A 7,359-nucleotide genomic window follows, 5' to 3' on the forward strand; every position below is an offset into this window, starting at 1 on the left:
ACCACTTACAAAACACTCTGGGCATATCTGCTAAAGCTGCACTGTGCCTCACCTGTCATCCAGCAAGCCCACTAAGTATAAACCCAAGCAAAATGAGTGCAATGCCTCCCCAAAAAAGCATGTGTGAAAATGTTACGCGGTTTTATTTATAATAATCCCAAACTGGAAAAAATCCAAACTTCTATCAACAGTAGAATAGATAAATTGTGGTGTAGCCATACAACGGAATGCTAGTTTTTTTTTTTTTTAATTAAAAAAAAAATCTGCCCTCCCTCCCAGCTCCTGCACCAGGAAACGGCCTGGATCCCGGCCTCGGCCTCGGCCTGACCCGGCTCCAGGCTGGCCCGGAGGATGAAAGGCCCCAGCTGGGGGCTCCTTGCCACTGGCGCTGGGTCCTAAGAGCTGCCATCCAGGCTGGCCGCCCAGATGGCGACCCCAGCCTCGGTCCCAGACACACGGGCTCTGGTGGCAGACTTTGTAGGCTACAAGCTGAGGCAGAAAGGTTATGTTTGTGGAGCAGGCCCTGGGGAGGGCCCAGCAGCTGACCCACTGCACCAAGCCATGCGGGCAGCCGGAGATGAGTTTGAGACCCGCTTCCGGCGTACCTTCTCCGATCTGGCGGCCCAGCTGCATGTGACCCCTGGCTCTGCCCAACAGCGCTTCACCCAGATCTCTGATGAACTCTTCCAAGGGGGTCCCAACTGGGGCCGCCTCATGGCCTTCTTTGTCTTTGGGACCGCGCTGTGTGCTGAGAGTGTCAACAAGGAGATGGAGCCTCTGGTGGGACAAGTGCAGGAGTGGATGGTGGCCTACCTGGAGACACGGCTGGCCAACTGGATCCACAGCAGTGGGGGCTGGGAGCTGGAGCGATCAAAGCTCGAGTCAGGAAGATGGAGGAAGAAGCTGAGAAGCTAAAGGAGCTGCAGAACGAGGTAGAGAAGCAGATGAATATGAGTCCACCTCCAGGCAATGCTGGCCCAGTGATCATGTCCATTGAAGAGAAGATGGAGGCTGATGCTCGTTCCATCTATGTTGGCAATGTAGACTATGGTGCAACAGCAGAAGAGCTGGAAGCACAATTTCATGGCTGTGGTTCAGTCAACCGTGTTACTATACTCTGTGACAAATTCAGTGGCCATCCTAAAGGGTTTGCATATATAGAGTTCTCTGACAAAGAGTCAGTGAGGACCTCCCTGGCCTTGGATGAGTCCCTTTTTAGAAGAAGACAAATCAAGGTGATCCCCAAACGAACAAACAGACCAGGCATCAGCACAACAGACCGGGGTTTCCCACGAGCCCGCTACCGTGCCCGGACCACCAACTACAACAGTTCCTGCTCTCGATTCTACAGTGGCTTCAACAGCAGGCCCCGTGGTCGTGTCTACAGGGGCCGGGCTACAGCGACATCATGGTATTCCCCTTAGTAAAAAAAAGTGTGTATTAGGAGGAGAGAGAGGAAAAAAAGAGAAAAGAAGGAAAAAAAAAAAAGAATTAAAAAAAAAAAAAGAAAAACAGAAGATGACCTTGATGGAAAAAAAAATATTAAAAAAAAATTATATACTGTGGAAGGGGGGAGAATCTCTTAACTAACTGCTGAGGAGGGACCTGCTTTGGGGAGTAGGGGAAGGCCCGGGGAGTGGGGCAGGGGCTTCTCATTCATTCACTCTGGGGATTCTCCATGGACACGTCTCAACTGCGCAAGCTGCTCCCCGTGTTTCCCTGTCCCACTTCACCCCCTTGGGGGCTGCTCAAGGGTAGGTGGGCATGGGTGGTAGGAGGGTTTTTTTTCACCCAGGGCTCTGGAAGGACACCAAACTGTTCTGCTTGTTACCTTCCCTCCATCTTCTCCCTGCCTTTCACAGTCCCCTCCTGCCAGCTTCCTGTCCTGCCAGGTCTACCACCCACCCCACCTCTTTTCGGGCTCCCTGCCCCTCCAGATTGCCTGGTGATCTGTTTTGTTTCCTTTTGTGTTTCTTTTTGTTTTGAGTGTCTTTCTTTGCAGGTTTCTGTAGCCAGAAGATCTCCGTTCCATTCCCAGCGGCTCCAGTGTAAATTCCCCTTCCCGAACCTGGGGAAATGCACTACCTTGTTTTGGGGGTTTAGGGTGTTTTTTGTTTTTCAGGTTTTTTTTTGTTTGTTTTTTCTTTGCCTTTTTTTCCCTTTTATTTGTAGGGGATGGGAGGAAGTGGGAGGTGGGTGGTGGATTTTGATTTTTTTTTTTTTAAGATCACTTCCAAGGGGTGGGAGTCTTTTTTTTTTTTTTAATATGTATCATGAATAAAGTTGTTTTTGAAAAAAAAAAATCTATGGCCATATGCAACAATATGGAAAAATCTAACAATATTGAGTGAACAAAGCCAAACATGAAAGTGTACATACTGTGTAACTCTATTTACTTAAACTTTCAAAAACAGGGATAACATTTATAATGATGGAAGTCAGAAGAACGGTTACCTCTGGGAGGGAGTGACTGGGAAAGGGCAAGAGAGAACCTTCTGGGGTGTTGGAAATGCTCCATATCTCCTCCTTTGTGGGGTAGTTAGAAGGATCAATAAATATGCAAAATTGGAATAATCTAGACACTGACTATTGTGCACTTCATATATGATTTGCCTCGATGAAAACAAACCAGCAAAAGGATAGATTGAAAGTCTGAGAAGGAGTTAAATACCCAAATCCACCTACTCTGTGTCTTCCTTTCCCTAATCTTGGCACGACACTAGAGGTTGATTCCGTAGAGCCTACTACAAAAGAGAGGGTCTCTGGACTCTATTTTGGGAACTGTACTGAAAATGAGTATAGGAGAGTCTTCCAAGCTAGCCCAAACCACCCCAGCCCTCCCTCCATGGGTATGGTGCTCATCCCATCAAGAGGTGAGTCAGGTTTCCTCACGTTGAAGAGATCTGGAGTGGATTAGGCTAAGGCTTACGCATCAGTATTGTATTGTGATGAAACCACCCCAGGGTTTATAAGCTGAAAACATGGCGATTCTGCTGGTAGGCTGGCTTAGGTGGGCAGTTTTGATCCACTGGTTGTTGGCTAGGGTTACCCATGACGCTGCCCGCAGTTGACCGCTCAGCTGGGGCTGAGCTCACACGGCTGGCCATGGGTGCTGCCTGATGACCAGCTGCCTCGGCTCTTCTCCACATGGGCTCTCGTCCTCCAGGGACTCTCTCCACATGGCCTCTCCAGCAGGGGAACCCAAACTTCCTTACACACAAGCTGGCTTTCAGGAGAGTGAACATGGATGTGCAATATCCCTTAAAGCCTAGAGCCAAAAGACGTATACTGTAACTTCCAACTCATGCTACTGGCCCAAGCAAGTCACAAAACCAGCACAGATTCAAGGGAAGAGGTTCCACCCTTGATGGAATGAATGGCACAGTCATATTACAAAAGGGTGCCCTGTGGACGTCAGTCCAACAGGAAAGACATAAGAATATGACATTAGGGATATGACATTAGGGATGCCCCAAGGATATAGTTCAGTCATATTATATGCAAAAAGTCCATGGTTGGTAAACACAGAGCTTCCAAGCACTTTAGTGCTCTACTCTTAAATAAAAACACTCGACCAAATCAGTAGACATCTGAAGAAAACTTCTCACATAAAAGAGAGACATAAACAGTAAAGAGCAACTTGGAGGAAATAGATTATAAAGAAGGAAGGAGCTTTTTAAACTACCATTGATACCCTCAGACACACAGGAGAAAAGATGCCGTATCAGTGAAACACATTCTATGAGAAGGAGCATTCAGTGAACTAATAAAGGCTCTTGGAAATTAAAAACATCATAGCAGAAATGAAAATCTTGAAAGAACAATTGGAAGATAATGTTGAAGAAAAGTAGAGACAATAGACAAGCAATTCAGGATTACCAACTTCCAACTAATGAGTTTCTAGAAAGAGTGAAGGAAATCAATAAAAGTACAGCTCAAGAAGTTTCCCCCATGCTGAAGTACCCAGATTGCTAGGGGAAAAGAACCCAAAGTCCAGCCCAATGAATACAAGCAGCCCCCACCAACACACCTAATCCTGAACAAAATGAAGCTCCTGCACACCTACAGAGAGAAAACACTGGTCCCTCTAAAAAGGACCAGGAGTAATGATGTCAGACTTCTCAACAGTAAACACCAAAACCTAACATGTTGGAGAAATGCCTTCAAAATTTAGAGGGAAATATTCCTTCCAGTCTTGTCCAAGCTGCCGAAGTGTGATGGTAAAGGATGGCATTTTTCTACATTTAATACCTCCAAAAATGTGTCCCATGCATACTTTCTCAGAAGATCCCTACCAGATACATTCTGCTAATAAAGAGGAAGTCATGGGACCCTAAATATAATGGAGGAAAGAGAATCTCTAGGATAATGGCGCAGGGTCTCTTGGGTCCGTAGCCCCATGCCAGGCACGAGGGTGATGCCTGCACGTGGTCAGCAGGCCCAGAAGAGATTTGTGCCCAAATATCTCAAAAGGAGACTTGAACAGTTGTTGGGGGGTCTGAGGTTGGATTAGTGGTAAGGCCATAGAAAACTGAGTAATAAAAAGACAAGAAAAGGGAAAGTAATTCTATATATGTCCCAGTTGTGCATAGCAGTTACACAGTTGCTGTATGTGTAGGTTTGTGTATGCATGTGATATTTTATCTAGAATTTCTATGGGAAGCAGACTTGGCCCGATGGATAGGGCATCGGTGGTTCAAACCCCAGGTCTCCTTGACCCGTGTGGAGCTGGCCCACGCGCAGTGCTGATGTGCGCAAGGAGTGCCGTGCCACGTACGGGTGTCCCCCGCATAGGGGAACCCCACACGCAAGGAGTGTGCCCCGTAAGGAGAGCCGCCCAGCATGAGAAAATGCAGCCTGCCCAGGAATGTCACCGCACACACGGAGAGCTGACACAACAAGATGATGCAACAAAAAGAAACACAGATTCCCAGCACCGCTGATAAGGATGGGAGCGGTCACAGAAGAACACGCAGTGAATGGACATGGAGAGCAGACAACTTGGGGGGAGAGGGGCGGGAAGGGGAGGAAAAAAATAGAATTTCTAGAAGTTTGTGGTAAAAGAGAGAAAGTAGATTATTTACCCAAATGCTAGAATCTGCCTTGTATTGTCCTCTACGGGCTACTGTCAATCAAAGGGAGAGAAAAGCCTAGGCTGGGGAAGCTGGTGAAGGCCTCCTGGAGGATTTGCAGGCCTGCTGGGTACCTTTGTGTTGGGTAAGATACCCCTGGTGGTACGCTCTCTGTCGTCCATCAAAAAATATTAGAAATACAGCACGCACTGGTCTCGCAGTCTCCATCTCATTACAGAAGCCAAATCTGCATGCAAATTTTCCAAAGTAGCTCTTCTTACTGTGGGTCTCTGCATTGTACTGCCAATCCTGACTCATTTCCAGACCTCCTGAGATGATTAAATGTAACACGTTAATGCATTAAGGCTAAAACCTAATTGTGCACAGTGGGCAATGACCAGAAGTTTCGGGATGACTTGCAGGCTTGACTGGAGAGCCTCGCTAGTGGACAAATGTTCCCAAGTGTCAAGCGAAGGAGGAAATAAAACATGAAGGTAAAAATAAAGAACAAGCAGGACTGGGTGAAGCTGGAGCATCAGTAAAGGTAGCAGATTCTGAGTGTCTGGACCTGAGAGAGCGTCAGACTGGCGAGTTACGAAAAACTACGGTGTCTGAGGCCCATGTTCTAGAACTTAGATTCAATAGTGTGGGTTCCCCAAAATGCACATTTATAAAAGGGACCGGCCGTGCGCGGAATCTTGTCCTGCATTTGGTTGGGAATGCACCAACACCACCGGAAGCAGCTGCCTCCACTTACTCCTGGAAAAACTCACAAGAGGAGACCACACCGCTCTGGATAAGCAATCTCGTGGAAGATGTGTTAATCTGCGTTTTCATTTTTCGTACTATCGCTGGGCTTTGTAGAGAGTGAGAACCTGCCCCGCCCAGGCTTCCGCTGGCAGCTGTAGGACGTTTTTTTTTTTTTTGGGGGGGGGGCAGCTCAGCTTGTCGTTTAAAATATTAATTAGGAAAGAGCCGCCGTGGGCTCCTTTCGGAATGCTTCTGCCGCCCCCCGGGTGGGCCCGGGCGAGGGCGGCCCCCGGAGCTGTCCCTGGTGCTGATCGTGGAGCTGTCCCTGGTGCTGATCGTGGAGCTGTCCCTGGTGCTGATCGGAGCTGTCCCTGGTGCTGACCGCGGAGCTGTCCCTGGTGCTGACCGCGGTGCTGACCGCGGAGCTGTCCCTGGTGCTGATCGGAGCTGTCCGCGGTGCTGCCCGCGGGCGGGCTCCCCTCCTCGGCGCCGTCCTCCCCCCACCCCGCTCCCGGCCTCAGCCTCGCCCCCAGCCCCGCCCCGGCCCTCGACCCCCGCCCGCTCGCAGCCCCGCCCCCGCCCCGCCCGCCGCCCGCTCCGCCTCCTCGCGGGGCCCCGGCAGCCGCAGACCCGCAGACCCCAGCCCGCGCGGGGAGGAGGCGTGGCGCGGGAGGGCGCGGGCCCGGCGGCTGCGCGGCGAGGGGGCTGCGGGATGGCGCGCCCCGCCCTGGGGGCCCCGCTCTGCGCCGACCTCGGGCGCCTGTGGCCGTGGCTGCGGGAGGCGTGCGGGGAGCTGCGCGGGGACCTGGCGCCCTTCCGGGCCGAGCGTGGCGGCAGGTAGGTCCCTCCGCCCCCTCCCCTGCGGGCCCGGCGGGGCGGGGGGCTGGGGGCTGCGGGGCTCCGGGGCGGGGGCGCCCTTGGGCCCGGGGCTGGCTTCCCGCGCGGCCGCTCGCCCCTCGTTCTCCCTGATCCCCCCTCCCCCCTCTCCCTCCCCAACCCTTCCCCTTCACCCCTCCCCCCAGACCCCCTTCCTCCCCTTCTTTCTCTGCCCGCGACCGCCGCCTCGTGGCCCCCGCCTCCCCCGCCGCCCCCACCGCTCTGGGGGCCCCGCGCCGGGCCGTGCGGGAAGCCGCTGAGGCGGGCAGGGCCGCAGGTGGGCCCCGCAGGCGCCTCGTCCTCCGCGCTCCGCCGCTGTCCGCGCCGCCTCCCCCTGCGGCTGGGGACATCGAGGCCCGCAGCCCCCGCCCCGGAGCGCGTCTGCCCCGATGGGAAGCGCCGGCTCTCGCGGGGTGCCCGGAGCTCTCCGGCGCCTGCGCGCGCCTCGTGGGGGTCGCCGCCGGGCGGCCGCGCGACCTTGAGAAGGGACCAGGTGTCCCCCGCAATGGGAGGCCGGAGCCTGGGGCTGGAGGAGGGGCTGCAGCCTGGGGGGGGGGCGGCCACCAAGTCTCGCCCTCCGCAGGGGGCGTCTTACCCGGACCCCCCTTCCTCATAGTGTCTGTTGACTCGGAAGAGCGGGTGTCGGTGTCGCACTTACCAT

General features: G+C 52.9%; 1 pseudogene; it reads left to right on the forward strand.

Moving 5' to 3' along the window:
• The first annotated feature begins 319 nt into the window (after positions 1–319).
• LOC101420388 (polyadenylate-binding protein 2 pseudogene) lies at positions 320–2,303 on the forward strand (annotated as a pseudogene).
• The last annotated feature ends 5,056 nt before the right edge of the window (positions 2,304–7,359 follow it).

Source organism: Dasypus novemcinctus, chromosome 28 (genome assembly GCF_030445035.2).
Source record: "Dasypus novemcinctus isolate mDasNov1 chromosome 28, mDasNov1.1.hap2, whole genome shotgun sequence".
NCBI lineage: Eukaryota > Metazoa > Chordata > Mammalia > Cingulata > Dasypodidae > Dasypus > Dasypus novemcinctus.